Raw genomic sequence first — 17,046 nt, 5'->3', positions numbered from 1 at the left:
GAGCCACAACTTAAAAAAAAGAGAGAAAACTGATAAAACCCCCTCAGAAAACCACCAAAATGAAATGGCAATCAGAAATACAAAGGAAGAGAAAAAATGAAAACAGAAACCAACCAGAAAACAAGGGATAAAAAGGCAATATTAAGCCCTCGCATATTAATAATCACTCTAGATATAAATGGATTGAATTCTCCAATCAAAAGACTCAGAGTAGCTGGATGCACTAAAAAATAAGACCCAAAAATATGCTCCCTCCAGGAAACACATCTCAGTTCTAAAGACAAACATAGGCTTAGAGTGAAGGGATGGAAGACAATACTCCAAGCTAACGGCAAAGAAAAGAAAGTAGGTGTTGCCATACTTAGATAAAGTAGACTTCAAGTTAAAAAATACAATGAGAGACAAAGAAGGCAGTATATAATGATAAAAGGGACATTCCACCAAGAGAACATAACAGTGATTAATATACATGCACCTAACACAGGGGCACCAAAGTACATAAAGCAATTATTAACAGACCTATAGAGAGAATTTAACAGCAACACAATAATAGTAGGGGACCTCAACACCCTACTTACATCAATGGACAGATCATCCAAACAAAAAGTCAACAAGGAAATAGTTGATTTAAACGAAATAATCAGATGGACTTAATAGATATAGAGAGTATTCCATCCAAAACCAGCAGAATATACATTCTTCTCAAGTGCACGTGGATCATTCTCAAAGATAGACCATATGTTGAGAAAAAGGTGAGCCTCGATAAATTTAACAAGATTGAAATCATCTCCACCATCTTTTCCAACCACAATGCTATGAAGCTAGAAATTAACCATAAGAAAAAAACTGGGAAAGTCAGAAATATGTGGAGAATATTGAACAACATGCTATTGAACAACAATCGGATCAATGGGAAATCAAAAGGGAAATTAAAAAATACCTGGAGACAAATGAAAATGAAAATACAACATGCCAACTCTTATGGGATACAGCAAAAGTGATCGTAAGAGGGAAATTCATAGCAATAAAGACCGACCTCAGCAAGCAAGGAAAATCTCAAAATGCACCTAACAGAGCTAGAAAAAGAAGGACAAACAAAGCCCAAAGTCAGTAGAAGGAGGGAAATAATAAAAACCAGAGCAGAAATAAATGAGAGATTAAAAAAATAGTAGAAAGGATTAATGAAACTAAGAGCTGGTTCTTTGAGAAGATAAATAAAATTGACAAACCCTTAGCCAGACTCACCAAGAAAAAATGAGAGAAGGCTCAAATAAATAAAATTAGAAATGAAAGAGGAGAAATTACAACAGACACTGCAGAAATACAAAAGATTATAAGAGAACACTATGAAAAACTATACGCCCACTAACTGGATAACCTAGAAGAAATGGATGAATTCTTAGACTCAAACAACCCCCAAAAACTGAATCAAGAAGAAATAGAGAATCTGAATAGACAAATCACAAGTAAAGAGATTGAAACAGTAATCAAAAACCTCCCAAGAAACAAAAGTCCAGGACTGGATGGCTTCTCTGGAGAATTCTACCAAACATTCAAAGAAGAATTAATACATATCCTTCTCAAACTATTCCAAAACATTGAAGAAAATGGAGTGCTTCCTAACTCATTCTATGAGGCCAACATCACCCTGATCCCAAAAGCAGGTAAGGACATCACAAAGAAGGAAAATTGCAGGCCAATATCGCTGATGAACATAGATGCAAAAATCTTCAACAAAATATTGGCAAACCGAATACAGCAATACATTAAAAGGCTCCTACACCACAGTCAAGTGGGATTTATTCCAGGGATGCAGGGATGGTTCAACATCCGCAAATAAAACAATGTGATACACCACATTAACAAAATGAAGAATAAAAACCACATGGTCATCTCAATAGATGCAGAAAAAGCATTTGACAAGATCTAACATCCATTTATGATAAAAACTCCCAATAAAATGGGTACAAAAGGAAAGTACCTCAACATAATAAAGGCCATATATAACAAACCCACAGCCAACGTCATACTTAATGGTGAAAAACTGAAAACCATCAGAGAACAGGAACAAGGCAAGGGTGCCCTCTCTCACCACACTATTTGACATAGTACTGGAGGTTTTGGCCAGAGCAATTAGGCAAGAAAAAGAAATGATAGGGATCCAAATTGGAAAGGAAGAAGTGAAACTCTTGCTGTCGACAGATGACATGGTTCTTTATATATAGAAAACCCTAAAGAATCTACCAGAAGACTATTAGAAATAATCAACTACTACAGCAAAGTTGCAGGGTACAAGTCAATTTTTAAAAATCAGTTACATTTCTATACACTAACAATGAAGTAGCAGAAAGAGAAATTAAGAATACAATCCCATTTACAATTGCAACAAAAAGAATAGAATATCTAGGAATAAACTTAACCAGAGGTGAAAGACCTGTACACTGAAAACTATAAGACATTACTGAAAGAATTTCAAGAAGACATAAAGAAATGGAAAGATATTCCATGTTCATGAGTCAGAAGAATAAATATAGTTAAAATGTCCATACTACCTAACGCTATCTACAGATTCAAGGCAATCCCAATCAGAATCCCAATGATATTCTTCACAGAAGTAGAACAAAGAATCCAAAAATTTATGTGGAACAACAAAAGACCCTGAATAGCCAAAGTGATCCTGAGAAAACAGAACAAAGCTGGAGGCATCACAATCCTTCACTTCAAAACATACCTCAAAGCTGTAGTAATCAAAACAGCATGGTACTGGCACAAAAACAGACAAACAGATCAATAGAACAGATTTGAAAGTCCAGAAGCAAAACCACACATCTATGGACAGTTAATCTTCAACAAAGCAGCCAAGAACATACAATGGAGAAAGGAAAGTCTCTTCAATGAATGGTGTTGGGAAAACTGGACAGACACACGCAAAAGAATGAAAGTAGACCATTATCTTGCACCATACACAAAAATTAACTCAAAAGGATTAAAGATTTGAATGTAAGACCTGAAACCATAAAACTCCTAGAAGTAAATATATGCAGTATCCTCTTTGGCATTGGTCTTAGCAACATCTTTTCAAATACATCTACTTGGGCAAGGGAAACAAAAGAAAAAGTTAAACAATGGTACTACATCAGACTGAAAAGCTTCTGCAAAGCAAAGGAAACCATGAACGAAACGAAAAGACAACACACCAACTGGGAGAAAACATTTGCAAATCTTTTTATCGGACAAAGGGTTGATCTCTAAAATATATAAAGAACTCATACAACTCAACAACAACAACAAAACCAAACAACCTGATCAAAAAATGAGCAGAGGATGTGAACAGACATTTTTCCAAAGAAGATATACAGATGGTCAACAGACACATGAAAAGATGTTCAACATCGCTAATAATTAGGGAAATGCAAGTCAAAACTACAATAAGACATAACCTCACACCAGTCAGAATGGCTATACTTACCAAGACAAACAACAAGTGTTGGAGAGAATGTGGAGAAAAAGGAATGCTCATACACTGCTAGTGGGAATGCAAACCGGTGCAGCCACTATGAAAAACAGCATGGAGATTTCTCAAAAAATTAAAAATAGAAATACCATATGACCCAGCCATCCCACTACTGAGTATTTATCTAAAGAACTTGAAATCAATGATCCAAAGAGACTTATGCACCCCTATGTTCATTGCAGCATTATTCACAATAGCCAAGGTGTGGAAGCAACTGAAGTGCCCATGAACTGATGAATGGATAAAGAAGATGCGGAACATATATACACAATGGAATACTACTCAGCCATAAAAAGACAAAATCGTCCCATTTGCAACAACATGGATCATACCCTGAGGGTATGATGTTAAGTGAAATAAGCCAGACAGAGAAAGACCACCACATGATTTCACTGATATGTAGAAGATAACAAATGACATGGATAAAGAGAACAGACTAGTGACTACCAGAGGGGAAGAGGGTAGGGAGTGGGGTAAAGGGGCAAAGGGGTGCATATGTCTGGTGATGGATGAAAATGCTAGAAGGAGCACAAGGAAGTGTATTCAGAAACTGATAAACAAGAATGTACACCCAAAATTACACAGTGTTATAAACCATTATGATCTCAATAAAATTACTTAGAAAAAAAAGAATGAAAAAAAAGCACACACATTTCTGCACATAGGAGACTGATGTGATGTCACTAAATATTCACTGGGATGTTAGCTCTAAAGAGCAAGTTGCACATCTCAAGCAGCGCCTGCTATACAATAGGTACTGGAAAATGGCTGTTGAATGAATAAAGATTTGGCATGCGTTCAATAGTGGTTCTCTGGATAATAGTTTCTGTCTGTTATTTTTAAAGATTTCTACAGTGGACATGTATTGCTCTTAGAGTAAATATACCCCAAACAAATTCAATTAAATATTAAATGCCAATGATGTTAACTACGGTGTTATTTGTACTCACACATAATAAAACAATTTAAACCTGGAAACATATTCTTAAATGTCCAATAATAGTGCAAATCATAAGGCAAGCATTAAAATCATGGTCACAAAGACTGTTTCAAAAGCTAAAAAAGGTGAGAAAATCTAGATGGCAAAACGTATACACATAATTTCAAGTAAGTAAAATAAAACTGATTTTCTCTCTTGGTGGAATTATAGATTATTTTTATTCTTTAAAAAGTAGGCTTTTTTTTTTTTTTTTGAGGGCGATTAGCCCTGAACTAACATCTGCTGCCAATCCTCCTCTTTTTTCTGAGGGAGCCTGGCCCTCAACTAACATCCATGCCCATCTTCCTCTACTTTATATGTGGGACGCCTGCCACAGCATGGTGTGCCAAGCAGTGCCATGTCTGCACCCGGAATCTGAACCAGTGAACCCCAGGCTACTGAAGCAGAATGTACGAACTTAACTGCTGCACCATGGGGCCGGCCCCTAAAAAATAGGCTTTTTAAAGAATAGTGTGTAATTAGTTATAAAAATCTCTAAAAGAAAATTTTAAAGAAATTATTTGGTAGCTCTACTATTATAAGTTTGTGTTCTAAACTTGTTGTAGGATATGAGATTTAAGAATAATTAAAAGCACTACAAAAAATAAAATTAGATTATTTTATCACACCTTATCAAAATAAAATCTGGTAGACTAATAATTTATAATTTCACTTTTACATTTTAAATACTAGAAAAAGTAATCGAATATACAACTTCGGAAGAAGGCCTTTTTAACATGACCACACGTTTTCTATCACAGATATGTCTACATAAAAATTGGAAAAAAGAACAAAAACAAACATTGAAATACAAATAAATAAGGAAAACATTTGCAACATGACAAAGTCGTCTCTCCAATAGCTTCCATCTTTCTCAGAGCATTAACTAAAATGTTTGGCGAAGTGAAAACTTGTAAATAGTATCAGTTATGAGGATAAGACATGTATTTTTTCCTATAGATGTATTTCTATGTATAGAGTATGAAAGAAGATACGTCAATGATTATCTCCGAATAGTAAGATCATAAGTAATCGTTAAACTCATTTTCCACTATGAACATACGTAAATATGTAATAATGTTTTTTACCTTTATAGGCAAAAAATAAACTTTAATTTAAAAAAACCTTGATTTAAGTACAGGGTCTTTCCAAGCAAAAATTAACTCACATCCAGCTTATTCATGCAACCTTGGGACAACCCATGTCTACTGTCCTTCTATACGTTCACCTTGCTTGCCCCATAATGACTCAGATATTTGCTACCTTTTCTTGAAACTTACAACATCCTCCTCTCCCAAATCCCTTTTGGCTGATGCTCCTGGTTCATTAAGTAGTACAATCAATTATGAATACTCCCTTATTTCCTTACCACCAATTCAACCAACCCATTAACAGCTGTGTCCACTCTTTCAGCCTCTCCTTCTGCTCTTATCCAGAGCCAAACTCTTCACTTTTACTCTGCATCCCACATTGTTTTTTTTTGCATTTAAGAAATTTGCCCCTGAAATTATATCCCCTCTCTGCTGTATCATCAGGTTCTTTTACTTGATCAATCCCATGAGCGTAAATGCTCCGATATCTCCCACCTTATGAACATGAGAAAAAACAATATTGTCTTCTGACACTTAATAAGCTATCAACCTATTTCTCAGTTCTACTAACTTCTTGGAATAATTGTCAGAATAATCACCCCCATTTCCCCTTTACAACCTCCCTTCAATCCACTCTGGGCTCCTATCTGCATGACCTGTCATACTGCCCTTGTCAGTGTCACCAAGAATTTCCATGTTGCCAAAAATAGTGGATACCATTTGTCTTCATCTTACTCAATCTCAAGGCAGCCTTCAACATAATTGGCCGTTACCTTGCTCATGGAGGATTCTTCTCTTGCTTTCTGGACCACCACATCCTGCTAGTTTTCCTTCCTCACTGCTGCTCCTTATTAGTCCTTTAATGGGCCTCATCCTCTGCTTGGCCTATTTATGTGCAAATATAGAATGTTCTCTTATACTTTCTCTATTCTCTTTCCCTAGGTGAGTTGCTCTATTCCAGGGCTCTGAATGCCACCTGTACACCAAGGATTCTCAAACCTACCTGAGTCAAGATGGTATATTCCACAGCCCATTTGACCTGTTCACGAGATGCCTTATAGGCATCACAGAATTAGCCTGAGCCCTTCGTTTCCACCTCATTCCCTTTACCATTGCTCCCTGCCCCACTCCAAATAAGACAAGACAACAAAAATGACCCTATTCCTCCTTCAGTCTTCATCTCAATAACTGATACCAAATTCTCCAGTTTAGACCTGAAACTTAGAAATCAGCCTTGATTCTTCCTTTCCCTCATGTTCCATATCTAATCCATTAACTGGTCTTTTTTGTTAATGGATTCGATAAAGCTCCATTATTTGTGTACTTTTCTTCAACTCTACCATTACCATCCTACTCCAAAATCACTGCCATCCCTTACCTGGATGTCTAAAACCCACATCTGGCTGGTTACCTTTGCCTCCTTACCATCTTGCCTCCTTATAATCCACTGTCAATACAGCAGCCAAGATTCATATGTTTTAAATAAAAATCATTCTGTGACATCCTCCTAATTAAATCTCCCCAGTGGCTTCCCACCATACTCAGATCCAAATTTTTAACCCTTGCCCACCAAGCTTGTGTATCCTGGCTCCGGGTCCTGCCTGCCCCTTCAGTCTCTCCCAGAATACCCCACAACATACATTCCAAAAGGCTTGTGACACAAGAGCTCCAATTCAAGGGTCAGCATGAGCAGGAGCCGAAAATTAGACTATTCACATGAGACTATTCACATCTTTTGAATAAGACGACAAATTACAGTAACCCATTTATCATTTAAGATAAAGTACTATGAATAAAAAAACATAACCTCTTCTACACAAATGCTTGATTTAGCGCTGTTGAAATAATTTCAGCATTCAGCAAAGTGAGGCAGTTAATGAGTATTTGGCCCTATTTTTATGCCTAAGCTTTATTTTTAGACACTTATTTTCTTCCCCCAAAGCAGCAGAAATCTTCCACCTTGGATTAAACTGAAGTTACCCAAGTCGCAATCAGCACCCTTACAAAAGGGCCCAAATGTTAGCAGCATCTTGTTCTGGTACATTTTGGCTGGATTCCAGATGTGGGGGAGAAAAGCAGAGAGGCAGCCTCCGTAATGGAACATGGCAAAAGGAAATCCAGATGCTGAGACTAATCAGACGGAAGAGAAAATTGAGGCTATTCCACAAGCATAAAGTAAAGAGGACGGACAGCTACCCCTGTACCCATCTTAATAACTACAGACCAACTTGAGTGCAGCCATCAGTGCTAACTGTGACAACGATGACAAACTTCACTTGTGTCAGACCCCCAGCGTGCATGTCAGTAACACTCAAGACTGGTCCCAGCCTCATAGCTGCTGGCCTAGATATGACCAGAGCCACATGGCAAGTCAATTCTCTTTTCTGAAAAACAAGAATATTTCACATCGCTGGCATCATGCCAGTCGACGTTATGCATTCCTTCAGGAAAAGCAGCTTCCAGGGCGCTGCCTTCTCCTCTGCATTGTTTTTAAATTCAGTGCCTCTCCACGGTGCTCAAGGCACTGAGCCAGTTTGTGAAAGAAGTCATAACAAAGGGAAAACTCTGTAGCATCCTAGGGATTTCTCCTTAGCATCCACCTAGATTTTAATAGGACTGACTTTGTTTAGAGAGAAAAAGGAACAAAAGAACAATTTTAGGATTACTCTCTCTTTACTCAAAATAATCTCCCCAGATATTTTACAGTGAAAATCTGCCCCTTGAGGATTCATACATTGGGTTGAAACTTTCAGTCTCTAGGGGTACTGTCTTTGCTTCAGGCTCTGTTTTGGGGGGGAGGGGAAGTGGTTCTTGGTTGGTTGGTTTGGAAACCAGGCTAAAAGCAGATGCTGATACATCTTTGGGGAGCTGCAGATGTGCAGGGCAGCAGAGTGGAGGAGAAGGGGAAGTGAGACAAGGAAGAAAGCAAGCAGATAGTAAGTGGTGGTTGCCTTGCTCGCCATGCTTTAGAACACAAAACAGAGCCCCTGACTCAGTCACAGGGACCATCTCCAGGCATCCTCTAGAGAACCACCACACTTCAGCACAATCCGTCAGAGGAAGAGAGCAAAACGAATTCATCTAAAGGTTTTCTCCCTTGGTCAAAGTTTTCCCCGTGGGGCTTTAACTGCTGTGCTCTTCCTGGCTGTGCACTTGGCCCCTTGGGACAGTCACTAAGTAAGCCAGATGTCATGCCTCACAGTATGGCACTGTTGACACAAATAATCCATAATCAACCCATACATCAAAATTGGGGTGAGTTTTACTATATGAGTCAGTTTGAGCATTATAGCGCAGGAGAAACTACCTTCCCCAAGGAAGGAGAACTCTGAAGAAATGGGGTGTGCAGAGTGCTTATTTACCATCTTAGAACAAAGAGCATATGTGACATATGACAAGAATGTCCCTTTTACAACAGTCTTGAGATGCCTTGCTGGAACAGCAGGTCAGTGGTCACAAGGTGAGCACAGTAGGTAGGTGCTCAGCAGGTCAATGGTCATGAGATGAGTTAAACAGATCAGTAATTAATCCTTAGTTTCTGGGAAGAAATGCTTATCCTTAAAGAAATGCTGGTATGGGGGGAGGTAACATCCCTACCTTTAGGGGCATCATGCTTGTCTTTGGGACATTGCAAATGGTTAAAGCAGATGTACAATGCATGCTCAACAGGCCACGTGAGGACTTTCTGGAAAAACAAGGTCAGGCCGAATTAGTTTTAAACCAAATGGCTTCCTCACATACTCCAAAACATGCTATTGCTTTTCATTCATTCATCAGCATTTTGAGTCTGGAAACACGGGACAGGGAAATCCACAGCCTCTCTGAGTCTCCTCAGGTCATGTTGGACTCTGTGGCTATTGCAGCTCCCACTGTGGCGGGTATGATGGAGGACGTCCTGAAGTTGGCCTACACAGGGGAGGTGGGGTCAGCTGCTGCCGTTTGGAAATGAGGCAATGGCATTGGGGCCAGGGATTTTGTCCAACCAGCTGAGAGCCCAGAAGACAGAGGAGGCCAAGAAAATCTAGGGAGGCTCATAAATTGGATTCAATAAAAGTAACTATTTCAAAAATGCCACCTGTTTCATATCTCATATTTTGCTATGTTAGCAGACCATTGATTGGCTGCCCAGGTCCCCTGAGATCACTGTTATCAGCTCAGCTTTTGTGCATACTTTGCTCAGCTACTGCCACCTGGTCACATGACTGCAACCTCCTTCAGTGCATCGCCCTTAGATGATGGAGCTGTGGTTCTGGGAGTCACACTCCTCCCCTATTCCCCGCTCAGCAGTGGCTTCAAGGCAAGAGACATTCTGTGGTCCTGAGCGCCCCTGGGAATGAGGCTGAGACTTCACCTGAAGCCACATCCTTGCTTAGCTTCTACCTCTGCCCCATCCTGCTTCCCACACTACCTTACAGTTTTCTCCTGAAAACACTTCTTCATTACCTGACCACAAATCCCCATCTCCAGTGGGGTTGGTCCCCTAGGAGCAGAGCCCAAGACAAAGCTCGTATACAGGAAACCACATTGCACAGAAGGGGCCAGGCACTCTCGAGCCTCCGAGCACCCTTTCCCAGTTCAGACTCCTGTCGGCAAGTGTTCCTTCTCACCCAAAGGGTGCATTATATAATCCTCCTTAATAGCACTCTATACACAAAAGAATAGAGCTGGACAGAGTGGGCCTTTTTTCAGCAAGAATGCTGCAAAGCCAGGACAACAGACAAAAGAAAATGCCAGGGTTAACAAGGCAGATGGAGGCATTTTGTTGAGCAGGTCAAGGTGGGAAGGAATTGAACAAGACTCCATTAAGTGAAGTGAGATGGAACATGTGCACATGTAAGGCCAAGGCCTTCTTGGAAACCATCACCCCTCCCTCTAAAGCACGCTGATAGATGCCCACAGCACCAAATGCCTCGGGAAGCCACTCTGCTGTTTCTGTCTACTTCTACTCCCACCAGTTCAGTGGGTCACCATCACTGAGTAATTCAACTAAATGTTTTGTTAATTGATTAAATGGAAGGACAAGACAAACTTGGTGTTTCTCCAACAACTAAAGTGAATAAGATGAATGTTTTAGAAAGGTTAAATTAAGGCAGTGACAAAGAAGGAGGGAAGAAAATTTTGCTATTGGATTAGGTGTGGGAAGACAATAGGGAAAGACCGAAAGCAAACTGTAAGGATCTAGAAGGAGGTGGACTTTAACAATCTGAACACAAAGTTCTCTGGCCACTTTCAAGAAACAAAAACTGGACATACGGGATGGCGCATTATTGATTTAGTTTGTGCAAGGAAGATAATAGAGAAAATCAAACAGTGGCCCCCCCTACTCAGAACAAGGCCTTGAGCTCCTCCACTCAAAATACTAGAAAATGGATAGACATTTGTATATTTTAATTTTAAAAACATTCAAAATATATAACTTGAATACTCAACTTTTTTTTTTGACTAGACCAATTACTGGGCCTGATTTGTGTCATTGTGAGGATTTCGACTAAAGGAATGAAAGCTCTGAACTGATAGAGTGAACTCTGACCACAGATAATGTGAGACAAAGTTTCTATAACACAGCTGAGGAGCAGGAGTATGTGGGGGTCAAGGAATCTGCTAGAGTGCACTAGGAGGTTCCTTCCTAATGTTGCCTTAAGTTTATCACCTAATTCTGATATCAGAATCCCATCCTATGATGGCATGGTTGTTATATTTAAATACATCTATTGTGTGGTAAGTGATATATTCAGTAGTCCTCATTCCTCAGTGTGAGATTACCCATTCGGACTCCATCCCCATGTCATCCTTTCAAATCAGAAGTAAAGAACTCCTCCTTGGATCCACCTAACAAGGCGCTGAAGTCAAGGGACCAGTAATGGAATATCAGAACCAAGGATTTGGAGTGAAGAATAGGCGCAACCTAATCTTTACAAGACTTACTCCTAGCTGCGTAGACGGCGTGGAGCCTTTATTAAGTGATGCTTTATAAAGGACTGCTCTCTGGCAAGTGCATGTGCCTGTGGACACCTGAAGTGGTGGCTTTCAGTCCTTAGAATCTAAAGCTGTAGCCAACCCGACTAGCAGGTGCGCACGAGGAGAGAGACTGCAGGCCTAGCTCTGTGTACACAGCTCAGTGGGCCATTTCCAAAGTACTGCGGTTATCAGGCTGGCTTTGTACCAATGAGTTTTCTGCACAGCTCAGTCAATTCTGCCAAATAACTTTGTTTGTAAAGCTCCATTGCTTCAGCCCTATCTTCGACTCACAATCCATTCCTGAATTAGAGTCAGAAAATGTTAAAGTTCTGAGAAACAAGAGAAAATAAAATAGCTCCAGTTTATCCTGACCTCCTAGGAAATAGGACTAGATCTTTCTTTGCGTGGTACTTTACTCCATCATCTGCCAAGCTTCCTGCCATTAAAAACATACCATTTGAGTATCTCCTATGAGTCACAAACTGTACAGGGATGAATCACAATCCCTGATCTCAAAAAACTCAGTCTGGTCTCAGAAGATGGATGGATCACATAAACAAATAAATCATAGCACAGAGACACAGGCGGCACAAGAACTCCCGCCAGGCACTGTGGAAGGACAGAGGAAAACACTTGATCTTAGTGGAGGCAGGGTGTTAAAGAAAGCTTCTCAAAGCATCAGTTTTGAAAAAGGAGGAGACACTAGCCTGTGAGGAAGAATAGAGGGAAGTGGGGGAGGGAAGATAGCCGAGGCAGACAATATAACAAGGATGCAGCTGCAAGAGAGATCCTAAATACCACGCAGGCAGCGTGGAAGAGAAAATGCTGGAAAAGTGTGCAAAGGCTAGACTATGACGGTGCTTGTAGGCCACACTAAGGAAATAGAGAGCTAATGATGAAGCTAATGTTGTGTTCTAGAAAGATCACACCACTGGGATTATAGCGGATGGATAAAAGGAGCCAGCCTGAGAGCATCTACTCAGTCAATGTGACAGGAAACCATTTAAAAGCAAACTTAACAGTGTGAAATGGATAAAACGTGAAAGGACACTGTGGCAGACACCGGTGTCATTCCTCTCTTTCCTTGCTAACAGAACTCCTTCTCTGCCCAGCCCTGTGCAGGGCGTGACCACCTCCAGTGACAAGGGGAACCAAGAAAGGGTCCAGCAAAGGTAAATGACATAACTATGATTGGCTCAGCGTGGACATTGGGAAAGGAGGAGCTGGGGTGGTGACAAGTTGGGCCTGATGTGAGGGGTGGAAACCAGTCAGAACTTCCCGACTTTCTTGGGAATTGAGAGTCCAGCAATTAACCATGCTCACACGACTCCTGTATTGAACCCCAACTATAATGGCTACATGTTTGCCTTTTCCTCCTTCTAACTCTGAGCCCAACGGAAGTAGGAAAGTGTGGCCAGCCTCTGCACTGCTTTGCCTCCAAAATGAACTGCTGAAATCAAACTGAAATAAAAATTTCTTTGACACTGTTTTGGACAATGCGACATACACAGAGGTCCATTGGAAGGATTTCTGTGGAAAGTTCTGTGTCCTTATAAGAGGGATAGATGCAGGAACAAAACTTGATGGCAACCCCCTTCCTTCTACTTTCTGAGGATTAATTTGATGACTGGGGCATCAGCAGCCATTTAAAAAATGTGGAGAAACAAATATGAGGATTTAAAAGTCAACATAAAAAGTATGACAGAGCAAAAAGATAGAAAGATGGAAAGAATCTGGATTTGTACTGATATTGTTAGTCCCTGTAGCTGTCTGTTCTGGATCTTCCACCTTTAGACTTCCTGTTATTTAAGGAGTATATTTAAACTGCTGTGATTTGGGTCTTCAACTGTCTCCAAATGGTCCAAAGTGACACAAAATAAAAATAACTCTTTCACTTAATGAAGCGCTACTGGCACAGAAAGCAGGCTGCACTTTTGTCTACACACATAAATCAATGAGAAAAAATCTTTCCTCCCACCACAACAAGACACTGAAAAAAGTTATCTTTTAACAGAGCAAGGTTAGAGACACACATTTGCTTGCTAATCATAGCAAAACCACTTTTAATCTTGAAGCTAAAACAAACACTAGTTATGAACCATTGAAAGTTTATAGTAAGTTTAATGTGCCTTATGTTTTTTATAGGAAGAGGTTTCTAACAACAGAAACACGTTAACCTTAAAACTCCTGTTTCTTTTTAGTTTCAACATTAAGAGGAAAATACTGATTCTCAGCTGAAGCAGCATCTTGCAAATATGGAGTTTTCTATTAAACAACTAGAAAAGAGTTTGGCTGTTTTACTCTCCAGGGCCCCTGTTTCTCCTTATTTCTTTCCAAGAAAGAAAGAGCACATTCTTGTTTTCAGGGGGACTTTAAAAACAAGGCTATAAAGTAGTAAAGTAACTTCATAGTATACAACTAGGACTTGAATATTGGTAGAAAGATGAATTTGACAGGTCATGATATAATTATGTATACTTCAATGTCATAAGTTTAGCATCAAATTTATAAAGTAGAAACTAAAGAAGGGACAGTGTAAGCTCTAAGTTGGTCTGTAGGCCTTTCAATGCACAGTACGTGAGCTTGACTCACTCAGACACATGGCTGTATCGGTCCACTCACAGACCAAGCTGGCCAGACACAGCTGGTCGGTCAGCCTCTGCTCAGTTCTATTTGTTTCTAAAGCTAGAAATTCTCCTAGGGGGTTTTCTGGGTTCAGTAAAGATGCTGTAAAATTCAGGGATGGAGATGGGGAGAGAAAGAACAACCAGTGCTGAAAGGAGGAATTTTCACAGGCAGGCATCTTTGTCCACCTCTGTTCAGGCAGTGAGATCCAGGCCTGGCGTGATTCCCTCGGGAAGGATGACTGCTTCTCCTTGCCTTGGCTTCCAGTCCTTACTCTCCAAAGATCAGCTACCACTTTTGACAAATACGCATTCTCTCTTCTACTCTCCTCTCTATCAAACCGTCTTCTGGCAATTCCTCCCTGTGTCAATTCTGTCCCCTTTCTCTTCCCTAGATCCTGTCCCCTTTTCTCTTCCACAGCCTACAAAAACACTGCACAACATTTCTCCACCCTGCTTTTCCTTCTAGTCAGGACCCTAATTCCCACTTACCTTTACCTTCCGAGTTGTATCTGGGACCACATCTATTGCCACCCCTTCTCATTACATACTGACTACTCAAAATCTGCGAACTGGACTTTTCTCCCTACCAACCCAGAAATCATTTTTGAAAGGTCTTAGTGGCAAAGTGACAAACCCAAAGACATTCTTAAACCACACGGGAGACATTCACCTACTGCAATCTTGCCACAAAATGAGGCGTTTTCTGTATTTGTATGGAGCTTAGGGAGAGGAATTGGCAGATCAGAAGAGCAGATCATGTGAGTAAATAAAGATGGATGAAAGAACCAGTATGAACAAATGAACAATATTTACTAGGCGGTCCTATCTGCTGAAAAAAAAATCTACAGTTTCCTCTTTTCTCCTGCATTTATTACCCCATGTGGTAATATTAGCAGCTAGCATTTCAGTGCTAGTAAGCATGTAGTAATGTTATACACACCATAGATCTAAACAGAGTCATGTGAATTATTTTAATTTCCGTTTTAGAGATGGAGACACTGAGGTTTAGAGAGGTTAAGTAACTCGCTCAAGGTCACAGTTGGCAAATGAAAAAGTCAAGACTTCAAACAACATCACGCTCATGACTTCAAAGCCTTCTATTAATCACTCTGCTATGAAACCTCACAAGTGACATCAGAGATTCACCCCAAGGTTATTCCCCTGAGAACCAAATATCAAGGGGCAAATGGTCCCTTTCTGTGTAGATTTAGCCTTTTTGTGAATCTTGACCTTTTCATGAGTTTTGGCCCTAGTTCTAAGAAGTTACTTTCTCTTAGCAAATGGTTGATGGTGATTGTAAAGCCATGTATGTTTTTATAACTATAAACTACTGTTAGATCTTTCTCACATCAGGAAAGAGGTTCCTGCAATGATTCCAAAGAGCCCTCTCTGCTTCCACTTGCTCAGCTCTCCAAATAAGGTGAACATGCATTGCACTGATCATTAATAGTAGCCTATTTCACTTTCAAAAGTGTCCCAGTTTGGTGATAAATTATATGGTCACCCAACTTATCTATGATTGCTGTCTTAGTCTTCTTCAAACATTGATTCCAACATGTAATCAGTCTGCTCAAAAATCAAGAGCTCCTGCTAAATGAGTAGGAGGACTTTCTGCCTGCCCAGTAACCCTGCCTCCAGGGGAACCCTCCTTGCCCGTTTCATTTCATTCTGAGGCGACTGTCAGTCACTGTTGGTCACAACTTCCTACCCTACCATGGCAACTAAGGATAGACTAATGATCCAGGCATGGCAAGTCATGGCAACCCGTCCAAAGAATGGGCAAGCAATCTAAAGAGGCCAAAGCATTTCTGGACATTAAGGAAGAAGATCTTTTTCTACAAGGCTTGCAGGCTGGGAGGATGTGTTTAGAACTACTGGCAGCAATAGTTCCTGCCTCATGAAGCCAACTGTTTGACAGAAAGAAATCAATCAATGATGCGGAGTGAGGGGCCAGCCCCAGGGCCAAGTGGTTAAGTTCGCGTACTCCACTCCCGCGGCCCAGGGTTTCACCGGTTCGGATCCTGGGTGCAGACATGGTACTGCTCATTAGGCCACGTTGAGGCGGCATCCCACATACCACAACTAGATGGACCCACGACTAGAATATACAGCTATGTACTTGAGGGATTTGGGGAGAAAAAAAAAGCAGGAAAAGAAAAAAGAAGATTGGCAACAGTTGTTAGCTCAGGTGCCAATCTTTAAAAAAAAAAAAAATGATGCGGAGTGTACAGAGAGGCTGGGGGTGAGAGAGTGATGGCAACCAGGTGAGTGCACCAGAGCAGACATAAGTGCCTGCCAATATGCATGGCCTTGGTTCCTACACTCTGAATTCAATTCTATAACTACCCTCGTATCTTTCCACTTTACGTGTGCTGACAAAATCTCTTTTTTACTTAAGTTAATTTGAATTTGGTTTCTATAACTTGCATATAAAAGTTTCCTGACACATAATCCCCCCAAAATTTACCTTCGATAATATTCAAAGACATGAAAAAAACTCTAAGTTCCCACTTTCAACCTGGCAGAATGACAAAGATTAGATAGATAGATAGAAGACAGACATATACACAGACACATTTAATATTCAGTTCTGGGAAAGGTACTTAGAGATAGTCACTCATATCATTGGTGATGGTATACACTAATATACAAGTTTCTGGAAAGAAATTTGACAAAATTTATCAAACGGCTTTAAAACTGCAAGACCTTTTGTATCATCTAAGGTGAGTTAGTGACAAGCAACAGATTTAAGGCTTAAGCAAGAAGAGAATTTATGAGGATGCTGAGGAGCTCCAGAACTGAAAGAAGAACAACCAAGCTTTAAGAAGAGCAAAGGACCAGACAATTCCAGGAAAGCTGACAACAGGAACCCTGGAG

At 40.2% G+C, this 17,046-nt stretch overlaps 1 protein-coding gene across 4 annotated transcripts in view; it reads right to left on the bottom strand.

Annotated features, from left to right (window-relative positions):
• Window positions 1–17,046, bottom strand: part of HHLA2 (HERV-H LTR-associating 2) — a 72,889-nt gene that overhangs the window by 14,610 nt on the left and 41,233 nt on the right. The window lies entirely within an intron of this gene.

The sequence above is a fragment of the Equus quagga genome, chromosome 4 (assembly GCF_021613505.1).
Source record: "Equus quagga isolate Etosha38 chromosome 4, UCLA_HA_Equagga_1.0, whole genome shotgun sequence".
Classification (NCBI taxonomy): domain Eukaryota; kingdom Metazoa; phylum Chordata; class Mammalia; order Perissodactyla; family Equidae; genus Equus; species Equus quagga.
This window is presented reverse-complemented; position numbering and strand designations above follow the sequence as displayed.